Raw genomic sequence first — 13,845 nt, forward strand, 5'->3', positions numbered from 1 at the left:
TATTAAAAGGAATGTCGGAATTTTTCTCCTGTGCTTCCCTAGCTAAGGGTTAGGGAATATCAGGTTTCTGTAATCACAGTAAATAAAACTGTTGAAGTTTGCCAAGACTGAGATTAAATCAGAATTATGAAATGTGTTCAGGATCCAGCACAATTATCCACAGTCAGCTCACTGAGAAATAGGCCAATAGACTTAGAGCTATTCAGTTTCCCCTACATTTTGAATCTTTTCTCATTTATTCTTTTCTCATTGTTAGTTTTTAAAGTTCATATATTTGTTATCCACTGCTGTTTCTTTTTTCAGGAGTAAGTAAAATGTTACTAGTCCCTTATAATGAGAGAAATTTGTTATTCATTTTATCCTACCAAGTCCCCCCTACTCCACAAAATCCCAAAGAGTGAATTAATTGTTCATTCCTATTCATTGTAAAAGAAAAGATAGTATAATGTTCAGCTGTGTTTTTACAAGAGAACAAAATCTTCCTCTGTGGTGGTGACCAGTAGGGCACTGTGCACCATTTCATCCTACAAAGCAGAGTGTCTCTTGGTCTGAAAAAGCTTGGATGGGACGTAAATGACACTACCAGATTGGTCATGGCAAAAGGTCTTTAGCATAAACGCATAAGGTACCTTTCTCGGGGGTTATATAAGTACCTGAAATTTATTTTATTCAATTTTCTGACCTTGGAGGAGAGACTTAAACCTAGAAAATACTAATATAGATCATACCTGATATTCACAAAACAAATATCCATGATTTCATATTGTAGGCATCTCACCCAACACTTCTTTTCTGCCCTCTACCACACCCTCCATCAAGAGTAATGGGCCAGTAGAATGCTTAGATATGAATATGAAATCCTGGGTTGCAGACATTTATATGGAATCATTCGCTCTGGGTTGGAGTCTAATCGCTTACTAAGTAGACCAGGTCAGGGCCGTAGATTCCCACTAGCTTCCCAACTCCTGGAGAGTAGGGAGCCATCTTTGCCTTCTCATCATGCAGAACACAAACATATTTGTTGAATTTCAATTGATTCAATGAAATTTAAGGGAATTTAAGTCTTTAATTTCCCTTCTTAACTCTCCTTTTCCTCCCAACTGGGGTGAAATTCTATTGCCATTTTTGTGATGGAAATGTGATTGGATGTTATATAAACCTTAACGTGTCCCATATCTTGGAAGACTAAGTTAGTGTCAGACATAAATATATTAACTCATGATAGTGAATTCCATTACTGATAAAAAGAAAGCCCCCAAAAGGTAGAGCAGAAAAGATAATGATCTTGAACTCCTGCAGTGGTGGCTGAGGCAACTGGCAGGCAAAATGGGTGGGGAAAGAGAAGGAAAATATGAAGGCTTTGGGTGCCCACTGGTACAAAGCCTGACTGCAAAGGGAGCAGGGAAGACAGATGTGACCCACTTTTTAATTATACCTCAGCCAGGCATCCTTCGGACTTCATTTCAGGGAATTTAGAAACTTGAATCTTTTATTATAAAATTTTTACAGTAAATATTGGGGAGAAAACATGAGTCAGAGAAAGACTGTTACATTTATATATGACACATATATATACACACATGCATATATATAACATATATATGTATACTCACATATAAATATTTATATATATGTATATATACACACACATGCATAGGTAGGTAATGAGTGGTTCAAAATATTTTCCTTTGAATAGGTGAAGTTTTGACTGAAAATGAGTGATAATATGAAGAGAAACAATTCTGGATTACAAAATGATTTTCCATATAGAAGCAAAGTGACTCATAATCATAATCAGCCATTTCAGGCCAGACACTACATAAATGTAGATAAATAAGAAAATCAGCCAGCCAAACAACTCTCTTTCATTCTTTGAGTTTGGAGGTCTCAATAGACCTTGAGACTTTCATAGAAAAAAAGTTATTTTTGAGTTCTGTTGCTGGTTACTTGGCATTCAAACCTCAGAATAAGAGCCTAAGCCTATTTTCACATTGCTCATTAGAACCATATATGGGGATATATCTCTTTCATAAGCATTTATTGAATGCCTACTGAAGGCAGGGCACCAAATGTGACACCTGAATTGCACAAATTTCCTGACCTCTAAAATTTCATAGTCTTGGAAGGCAGATGTATAAACACATACATAAAATAAATAACAGTAAGTACATAAGCCATGCTTGCTGTTTGCCAAACCCTGCTCTATGCACATAGATATCTGTACATCCCCCCCACCATATGTACATACTCATTCAATCCTCAGGACAGCCTTATGAGGTAAGTGTAGAGGAGTAGAATTTGCCACACCAAAATGTGTCTCTTTGGCTTCATTATTTTTAAGAACAAAAGACTCAGGAAGAAACTTTGACCTTCCCCGTAACTGCTTGAAAGAATTTAAGGTAGAAAGCCTATTCCAGGAAGGAGCTATCATCACAGACAACTATAGTATAGTATAAACTAGGTGTGGTAGACAGGAACCTAGCAAGGCCCATTTGATCAAAGTCCTCTCCATCTCTCATTGTCTTTGCAAGGTAATTTGTTTGCCAAACATTTGTTATGAAACATTTGCTTTTCTATCTCCATGTGACTTGCCTTCCTCCCCTTTGAAGTCTCAAATCACTGCACTTAACATCCTCCTTTGTCTCTAGCTAAAGATGGTATTTAAGGTGGTGTCTTCAGTCATTTTGGCAAATTACTCAGTTTTCTTGGATTATTACATGTATGCATTTTATTCTACTTGAACTAACATGTATTCATGTTATTAAACTTGTTTGATTTTCTCCTGTTATTCTGCCTCATGTCAATTTAATTCTTAGATCAGCCAGAAGAACCTAGAAGGGTAGAGGAATATTTCTTCCTTCCTTACAAAGGCAACGTTATTATCTCATTTCACAGATAAGAAGTTTAGGTATAGACAGATTAAGTTAATTTCTCCTAGGTCACACAGCTACTAAATGGTAGAGTCAGGATTTGCACCTAGGCAGTTTATCTCCTGAGTTTGTAATTTTAGCCACTGTGCTAGGATAGAAAAACATATGGGACACAATGGGGATATAAATGAAAGAAGTTGTTGGGACTAACAAAAGGAGTCCTAGAGAGAGAGAAACCTGAACTGATCCTTAAAAAGCATGTAAGAATGAAGGTGGAGGAGTGAGGGAAAGAGTCAGGGCTTTACTTTCCTGGGAGAGTCATTTTTGTGAATGATTTCTCATTTTATTAAACAAGGCTTCTGTACAACTGATTTGGCTACTTCCATTAAATCAAGTATGCTTCAATTAAGAATGAGGGAAAAAATTGGTTTTCCTAATATACCATGCTTAAATATATTGAATAGTGTGATGGAGTGAGGAAATAGATACCCTATTTGATCAATTGCATGAGGCAGGGTGAGGTGGGGCATCATTGATTTGATATAATATAGAAGTGATAAGAAAACATCTACCTGATCTAAAATAGTTCCACTATCAGCCTACTTATGGCTTAGTGTTATAGCATTTAAGGCAGCAGATGTTATCTGGAAAGGCTAAGTCCTTTGATGTTTATTAACACATTAGCTCACATTACCTTTATCAGCTCCCTAGCAGAGAGCAAAAAGGCTGAATTTTAGGCAAGTGAGGCAGAGGACAAATAATGTATGACTGATGGAATTTGGAGATAAGAAGAAAACTGGGAAGAATGGTCCATGCCTTAGGGGCTATAGCAGGTCAAGATAAGCAATGGTACCCATGGCAGGAGATGTGGGCAAGGGCAATACTGAACTCTCAGTTGGGTAGCCAGACATTGCACTCAAATGCCCAGGAATGTTTATAAACACAGTGTTTGAATGTTGCAAACACAGCTCTAGGAGGAAAGGGGTAATTTTTTTCTTTCCCATAATGGGGAGATAGGACATTCACCTGTGTCCTGAAGGGGTGGGATAGGGTAGAAACAAATCTTTGAGCACAGATTTCTTCCTTGACTGGTTAAATATATAGTAGAGAAGGTAAGAGAATGTTAGAGCTTAGAGGCCATCCAATTCCCTCCAGTGAGAGGCAAGTTTGAAATCCACAGTTATTGTTGTCAACTCAGTTGCCCCCCACAATTCATGGTGTAACTGCCACACTTTTGCTGCCTTTGATGCCAGAGATTGTCCTGCAAACTTGATAATCTCCTGAAAGAGCATAAGGCACCTTCCAGGAACATACTGACAGCGAATGGGATAAGTTCTGGCCTGATACTATGAGGTCTTGGAGGTCAGGAAATTTACGCAATTTATGCATAGCATTCTGCCCTGCCCACAGTAGGCATTCAATACATGCTTGAGGAACAGATATATCCCCATATATGGTTCTAATGAACAATGTGAAAATAGGCTTAGGCCCTTACTCTGAGGTTAGAATGCCAAGTAACTGGCAAGAGAAATCAACTATCTCCTTCCTCTCTTCCATGAAGAATGGCTTTCCATTTCCTTGCTTTACTCTCTCTCCAAGACAGAGAGTTAGATCCAGAGAAGATAAATGGCAAAGGTTTCCAGGCTTAGCAAATAAAAATTCAGGATATCCAGTTAAATTTGAATTTTGGATAAATAACGATACATTTTTGATACGTATATCTCATGCAATACTTGGGACATACTTATGCTAAAAAATTATGCTATTCATCTGAAATTCAAATTTAGTGGAATGGCCTGTATTTTGTTTGGCAATTTCATATATGGCAGAGTGGAAAGAGCATAGGGCCTGGTGTTTAGCAGAAGAGGAATTCAAATCCCAATTCTGCTACCTAACAGATGTGAGCCTTCAGGGAATGGACTTAGTCTCTCTGAGCCTGTTTCCTCCTTTGAACAACAGAGATAATATTAAATCTATCACAGTGTTGGTGAGAAGATTAAATAGCTAATATGTGAACTGTGTGGCAGAATGACTGCAAATTGAGAGGTTTCAATAAATGATGGCTCTATCTGGGGCATAGCAGCATTCAGGGAATCCTATAAATGTTGATAAGAGTTACTGATGAAGTTTAATTTTTCAATTTCTGTAGGTTTTCATTGTCTGGATGCATGATCAATATCTAATTTTCATGTACATTTCAATATTTTTTTAATTTCCAAGGGATTTGGGGGATTGCATTTTATGTAAAGTATTTCAAAATCTGAGAGCAATCAGAGTGATGTTCATTTGCAAATTCATCCTCTAAGAATTTGCTTGTTGTGTGCGTGTGTTTGATTCCCAAAGCTGTACAGCCACTCTGATGATCGCCACTCTCCCTTTATATGCCACCAGTGCAAGTGAATTCTGCAGTCCTGCAACTCCCTTCCAGAGCACTCTTGGTCTCTGTCTCATACAAACTCACACACACATACTCACCTGCCCTTGCCTGGGAAAAAATAGCCCATTTGTCTGTCTCAAAGAGAATAGGGTAAGTGTTCTAGAGATTTTTAAAAAATGTATTTTCTATTTAAAGAGGAGAGAGAGAAAGAACGAGGAAGAGAGATAACCCCCAAGAAAGTCAAACTATCTATTTATTTAGTTATGTGTTTTGGGTTGCATTTTGTATTAATCGCCACCACACACAGGAGCCCTGCAATTTATTATTGGTGATAAGTGTGGACAGTAGCTATTATTTTCTCTCCCTGTTCTAAAATGTGGCATAGTGGGACACTTAGATTTATGGAACATGCATTATTCAAAACTCTAGCTCTGGGATGGCTCAGCACGAAGACTCCCAGCTATTTCCATAAGCTTTTTTCAAAATTCTTCCTCACTTGCTTTCTTCGTTTCCATATCAGGGTGTTAGAAATCACTCAAAACTCAGAAGTGGGAGAATTCATCATGGAAATCTATCAGTACAGTATCTTTCACAAACAGGAGTGACTAGGAACTTCCGATTCTACCAAATTCACAGAAAAGCCCTGGAGGAAGTCAGTAGATTTTCATTGGAAGTAATGAAATGAGCACCTAAATTCTCTAGCAAATTTCTTAGGTGTTAAAGACCCAAATGATACAGTCTTGGGTTTTTATTTTCTCCAAACTTGAGTGTGCTAGTGGCCAGGAATTATTCATCATCTATCATTTAAAGATATTTCTTTCACTCAGTGTCCTAGTATTTCACATGTGTGCAAGATATTTGAAAGGAAGAAAAACAAATTAGGAATCCAAGAAGGGTATACAACAACAACAAAAAAAGGATAGAAAATACTGTGTATCTATATAATATACTGTATACATTAACATTGATATATGTAATATGAATGAATTTAAAAATATAAACCATTTGGAATTGTCAGAGTGCACAAAACCATTTAAAGTCACCATCCAATATGTATTTATGTTCAAGATTTTAGTGAATTCTTTTAATGAATTGAAGAAGTTTTTATTAATATCCCCATTTTTACAAATGCCGAAAAGGTAGGAAAAGTTTGGTTGCTTAATTCCTAAGGCATTTCTCAATATTGAGGTAAGAGAGAGTGAGGCTTTTGTTCACTGAAACCAGTAATTACCTGAGAGTTAATATATGCTTTATTACAATTCTCTCAACTAGAGTCATCTGGGCACAACCTAGCAACAAAAGGACTATCCAACGGGTTCAGGTTGGATCTAAGTTCTGCAGTGTGAACTGGACCCTTCCCAGGCCCACTTCACTATAGCATGGTGGTTAAAGACTGGGACTTGACTGCTTTGGGTTGAATCCCAGTTGTGCCACTTCCTAGTGTAGGGGAGGAAGACATTTCCTTTACCCTCTCTGGGTTCGTCTGACCGGAGAGCGAATTAAATTCACATGAGACAGAATAGCAGGAGAAAATTAAACAAAGCTTTATAACATGTATACATGGGAGAGGTCAGGCAAGCTGAGCAACTTGCCAAAATGGCTGAAGCCCCCACCTTAAACGTCGTCTTCAGCAACGGCAAAGGAGGATGTTGGGGGTGGAGGGGGAGTCAATCATGGGAGATTACCACACAAGTACAGTAAATAAAATGCAGATTTAAGTCTTTGCCTTTGGTATTGATTAAGAGTTTCTAGAGATAAAGTCATCCCGTCTTCTTCCTGGTAGAGAGGGAGATATCTTTACAGATGGAGATTTCCTTTACAATGTAAATGTCTCTTACAAAGGGTAAGCAAATTCTACTTTTCAGTTGCTTTCCTGTCTACAAATTAACCAGCCTCAAATAATCATCATGCCAAAGAGACATATCTGGGGGTAGCTAGTTGCAGGCCCCCACACTGAGTATGTGGTCTTCCCTAGCATGCTACTCAAGTGGGAAGAGTGATCGTAGCCATGTCATGGTTTTGTTGTGAGAATTAAATGACTGAATAACTACATAGCACTTAAAGTGGTGGCCGCCACATAGCTAAGTGCTATATAAATGTTAACTGTTGAGTTGTCTGTACTCTTGTATTCTGGGTGAATTGAGACTTCATGAAGATTTCCTCCATTAGAAATGAGCAGAGACCTTTAGACAAGTGCAGGGGAAGATCCCAGGCTCTGTTAAGTTGGGATAGAGAGATAGGATATAACCTTGACTCTGCATTCCTGTCTCCTCCGGTCAGTTCACAATTTTCTAGGGAAAACAGGGATGACAGTTCAGGTCATTTGAATATCTTATGATTCTAATTGGAGAGAATGAGAACATGCTACCAGTCAGATATAAAACAGAATCCAAGGTGACCCCTGAAATGACAGTATTCTGAAAAGTGGCTCTTCCGAGAGTGGCACTTTTGTCCTTCCACACCTTATCACATTCTGGGATTTTCTGCTCACCAAGGTGAGAAGCAGCCTTAAAACACAGCCCCTTTCTTTGTGTCTCTGTTTACTTGATGGGTGTGTATGGGTAAGTGATTTGAGGAAAGTAAGTATTGGTAGGGAAAGGGAGGAAACAGAACAACTAAAAGTGTTCTGAAAAAAGTCACCTCAATTGTTCCTTGTTTGTGTTAGAACTCCAGGTGAGACTAAGATCTCTGAGGTCAATATTGGGTTAAGGAAGGTGGGAAATATAGGGGGCTAAGGAACCTTTTTACAGAAAACTCAAAAAAAGTTATTGTCCGGCCTGCAAGCTATTTAAAAATAAGCGTAAATTAACACTGAAGCATAAATGAGTTTTCAATTATTAGGAAAAATAGAATAAATAGATTGGACAGAAACAATATTTTAAAATATAACTTGCATACATTTTTCCTGCTTACACTAGTAATTCATACTTATTGATGTATGTATAAGATATGTATCTAATCTCAACGTCCAGATATAACCAATCTTAACATTATGGAGTATAGTTTCCAACCTTTTTTCTTTGCATGTATGTATTGGTGCTAATTTAACAATCACTGACAATCTAAATTAATATATAAATCTGTATATAAATCCAAAATTTTTAGATTCCACTTTAGTTTCTAAACATATTCAATTGTATACATTACAAATCTGCTTACTAAGTGATACAAGCCATGGTGCTGCAGAGTTTTGATTAACTCATTCTAATAATTTCCAAGTCAGTTTGATTTTAGAAATAACTTCCTCTGCTTTCTGTGGTGTGATCTTTTATTTGATACTATTGCTAACAAGGAAATGATGCTCCAATCTATAATATGACTTAACGTAACAAACCCTATCAAACTCTCCCAGTAATGTTTCCATTGAAGTGATAGTCATTGAGTGACTGGAGTTCCAATAATTGGAGGGTTTCTCTTAACATCAATTATACTATCAATGGCACTTAATCCATTTTCACCTTCTACTCATCTAACAAAAATTACAATAAAAATGTGTTAACCCTTAAAATATTGCTTGATATTTTAAAAATATAGTGTATACTTTTATTATTAACTCAATCACAAACATCATTTGTTGTAAAGCTATATTCGAATCTTTAGAACCTGTTTTTTCAGTCCAGACAAGAAGTGGTGCAGTGGGACAACGAGATCTATTGCTAGGTTTCTTGGACTGAAATTCTTGCTCTGCTACTTAAGTTTTAAATGATTCTCTTTATCCCAGTTTCCCTATCCATAAAATGAATATAATATTCAACACAGATAGTAAATAGGATACTCCCACACGAGGCTTCCACTGGTCCCCAGTGGAATAGACTCTCAGTGAACCCGTCTGTCTTTTTCATCTTCCCTTCTACTGTTGGTGCGTTGCCCGTTACATCAGTGTCTGGAACACTGGGTCAGTGCCCATAGCAACTCCCATTATTCCCGTTTTGCCTGTTCTCTCTTCTTTCTTAGCTATTCCAGAGTCCAAGTCCTTCAGAGATAGGCCAGAGGAGCATCAAACACTTGCCCACGAGGACACTAGCAACCTCCAGGATTATGCTGTGGCTCCCATGATCAGTTGGCTGGCTGGAGGTCAGGAGGGATTAATAAGCAACCGGGTGGCTCCCTGAAAGTGTACACCTAGGGCTCCTGGGCTGGGCTTTAACGGTCCTTGTGGGTATGGCATTTGAGAACCTCAGAACAGTGGTTATTCACATACCTATCTGGAAGTATCGTAATATTTTAACAACCACTAGGACTATATTGGTGTGCTTATTGATTATCAGTCCTGTACACATGTATACTTAAGCCCCCTACTTATATTAATATTTAACACTATATGGTAAACATTTTATATAAAACCATCTTATTTTAAATAACATGTCCTGAATAAAATTTGACCCTTCTCTAATTTCCTCATTCTTTTCATTCCTCTTCAGAGTTGTGGGTTTGGTCTTTTGAATTCTGGTGTCAAAGGAGTAAGTCACAAAAACATTTTGAAAAAAATTTTTTCTTTCCATTTTCATGTTTATCAAGCATGCTCTTTTTTGTGAGACATGAAGCCTTATTAGAAGCCAATATCTGCCAGAAGGGAAGTTTGAACAAATGATATTGCAGAAAACACCATAATAACCAAAAGAGAATAGCAAACCCAGCAGAAAAGATGCTGTGACTGCTGGGCTTTTCAAAGTTCCCTTGGTTTATATTTGTGTTTTAAACAGGGAGATATTGTCATAGCCCGGACTTATGGTATGCAAATGTTGTACTATATCATTCATTTGCTTTCTAGTTATTGGTCATGAATATGGATGCCATTTACCCTGTAATTAAAATATAGCCTAGTAATTTACACCTGAGTTCAATTATAGCCTTAAAATAGGTTCTCCATGGAGACCTTACGAAGTAAACCTGAGTTATTTTGCTCCTGTTCTCATGCTGAGTAATAATACTGGCAAAGTCTTGGCCCACCAGTCATCCTATTCTCTTGCTATTGCACCCAGGCACTCCTCGAGGCTTTCCCCCCCATATTTCAGACTCATTAACACTAGTTTGATTCTACATTATGGTTGGCGAAAACCTATTCTACTTTCAAACTCATAAAGAAAAGTAAAATATAATTTATTATATTTCTATACCAAGTTTATCAAACTTCTGTGTTAATGCTTATCCCTTGGCAACTTACTTTTATTTCTCTCCTCCACTAATATATGTGGTTCTAAAGAACACATATTTGTCCAATTCATATTGGAATCTATGTAGTTAGCATGGTGGCTTATATATAGTAAATATTTAAAATGGGTTGATATATGAGTGAACAAGAAGGAATGAAATATAGCAAATGCCATAGTGGATTACATTATTACCTCAGTGCTTAATTTGAATGGTAGTAAAAAAAAGGCAGGAGGGATACACTTTGGTAGAAGAATATAATTATTGTCTTTAATTACGTTTGCTTCAAAGTGTGAGAGATATATTCTAAATATCGGTAACTCCCTTTTAAAAACACTTTATGAATCTGTCATTTGTAGGGAAACAAGTTGGAATGTGTAATATCACCTTTGTAAGATAGTACTTCCTTTAACTAGCTCAAAGACAAACTACTCCAAGCCTCAAAGGGGATGTTCTGTTTTATTATATTGGAATTTAGTGGGTAAGGTCACTTTCATCTGATCCATAACTTTCATTGGTTTAGGATTCATATCCCTCAGCAACCTCATCTTGGCAGCATGAAGAGTTCTTAGAGGTTGGGTGTGCCATCACACCACACGCACATCACTGCTTGCTTCCATTCCCTTGGCAATTTTAATCAACCAGGCGTGTGTTTTATTTCTTGAAAAAAAAAAGCCAAAAATTAAGTATGCCATTTTAAGTGAGAAAAAAGTATGATTTTGTTATAAGTAAAATTATGATTTAGATTTTATTTCCAGTCCCCTTCCTGATGAAGACCAGTCTCCTGCTGCTTATCTTTTTATCCTACAGAACACAAGTTCATATTTTTCAAGGGCTAATCAGGACAGGTTCTAACATCCCTTTCTAGAGTACCTGTTAGGCCTACGCTTAGTGAAAGGCTCATACTGTCCTTTTGAACATTTTTTTTTTTTCCTAAAAGTTTTCGAACATGGTCAAGTAGAAGTTATTTATCAGCTACTTTGTGTGTGTGTGTGTGTGTGTGTGTGAAATCAACAGAGCCTTTAAGATCTTTCTGCGTTTTAATATAGCACATTGAAGAGCTTAGAGTAACCTCTAAACCTGAAATTTCATTGTTCACCTGATATTCCAGAATTTATAATAAACAGTATTTAAAACAGAATGCATCAAAGATATCTGAGTAAGTCTACTCTACTTTTTCACCCAAATGTATATTGATTGGTTTCTTTTCTATCTTTACCTACACATGCCTCCTTTCATCACTGTTCCATTTTTTCTTACTGTTGTTGGTTAACAACCTTCAGTGAACTGAAACTTATTCTAAGAGGCTTTAAGAAAATCTATAGAAATAATTGTTACTGATTTTCCTTTAATCATGTGATTATTTACCTTCTTATGAAAAACCCTAGCTAATTAATGAGCACATGCCTTCAGTAGGTTTTACTTATTCAATGATCTTACACCTCAATAGATACTACCTTTGGGATATGCCTTTAGTTCTCTCTTTCTCTCTTTTTAAAATTAGAACCAAAAGGAGTATTTTAGAATGACGAGTAGTATTATGACCCCTAGCAAGCAAAAGAATTTAAAGAAATAATAGTAACAACAACAGCAGCAGCTAGCATCTATTGTGTGTTTCCTATGTGTCCATTATTTAAAATGTTTTCTCAGCATTTTAAATTTATTAAATCATTTAATGTTCTCAACAACCTTCACTGAAGCCCAGAAAGGTTAAATGACTTGCCCAGGGTCTCAGAGCTAGTTAATGGTGGAGCCAGGATTCAAACACAGAGAGTGTGGATTTAGAGCCTCGCTTATAACCATTGGTGACCCGGGTTCTCAACTCATTTTCTTATGGTGGAGTTGAGAGCATCCTCTTTACACAGATATCTTTGAATGATATAAGAAGAATTCATTGTTTGAGTCACTTTAATTCTATTTCCAACTTTGTTGCTAGATTGCTGAGTCCCAGAGAAATGTTTCTATGTGATAAATTTCCAAGGGCTCTATTTATAAAGTGGTTACCAACATGTGATAGTTATGATAACATTTGCCATAACAGATGTTTGGGTTGTTTTTTTCAATGAACAACACATGCCAAAACTGAAATATCTGAACATGAAGAATATTTTGATTGTGCCTTCTCTTGAGTCTTTGTGATTGTTAATCTTGGATTTTTCTGTCCCTAATTCAGAGAAGCCTGTCAGGGTCTTTTGTATACAGTAGGTACTTAAGGTTATTTTCAGGAATAAATGAATTGCATAAGTGACAGATGAATTCTTGGATTTTTCTCAAGGAAATTCACAGTTTAGAAATCTATCCCCTTAACTTCAGATAACACAATTGTTGTTAGAACATTAATTTTATCACATGTATACATTTAACTTAGCAACATTTAAAAAAATTATTTGTAATCAGATAGATGTAAATTCAAAGCTCATAGCTGCCAGCTGGGTAATATTCTCCTCATCTTCAGTTTCCTCATCTTCCCTTCATGAACAGTCACAGTAGCTACTTCAAAGAGTTGCTGTGAGAATTCAATGAGATAATCCATGTGACGTGCTCAGTACACTACCCACATATAGCAGGCATGGCATTAATACTAAATACACTACTCTTGAGAAATAGTAACAATAACTGCTTTCAGACACTGTTGCTTAATCTTTTCCCTCATAGTCAATATGCTCTTAAAACATATTTATATTAACTAAATTTGCCTAGTGTTAACCTTAAATATTTTCTCTGATATACCCTTTGGTGGGTACATGCATCAGTTCATTGATAAGAAGCTTCTTGCAGAGAATACAGTTCTGAGTTCCATTAGGTTTATGATGTGTTTATTTTTGATGATTAAGAGTAGAAAATGGTAGAACACATACACTATGTGAGAAAATAAATGTTTTTCTTGGTCTGTGTTTTCCCATGAAGGATCTGTTGCCATGGAAGATCTGTTCCCATTCAGATCTTTGTGATCTATTCCTATTCAGACCCTATCTTTGTGAGCGCCACCAATTCTGCCTTGCTCCCCTGAGACTGAAGGGCTGCCATCATCATTCTAATGCTTACATAATTACACACAATGCATATCCGGTCTGCGTGTCTAAATGTGGAGAGCTGACATTCTGGCATTGTTCATGCGTGTATTCTAGCCAGTCCTCCAAACCGTGTGGGCACCTCTCAGCACAGCTGTTGAGTAATCTATAAAGAGAGCTGTGAGTCAGAATTAGGTGGGTGAAGGAAGTAGGGGTATGAGACAAAGGAGCAACTACACTGGGGTCTTAGCTCTGACATTTAGGCTTCAGGTTTCAGGAAGCTACAAGAAATGCCTGGGTAGAGATTATGCTTTTTCCATTCCCAAAGGTATCACTAATTTTGGGGTCAAAGTAATCAGAAAGATGTTGAGGCAAGTATGTGACACAAAGCATTGTAAGAACAGAGTGAAAGCAAGAAGTGAACATTTATTGGACT

The sequence above is a fragment of the Equus caballus genome, chromosome 19 (genome assembly GCF_041296265.1).
Source record: "Equus caballus isolate H_3958 breed thoroughbred chromosome 19, TB-T2T, whole genome shotgun sequence".
In the NCBI taxonomy this organism is placed as follows: Eukaryota; Metazoa; Chordata; class Mammalia; order Perissodactyla; family Equidae; genus Equus; species Equus caballus.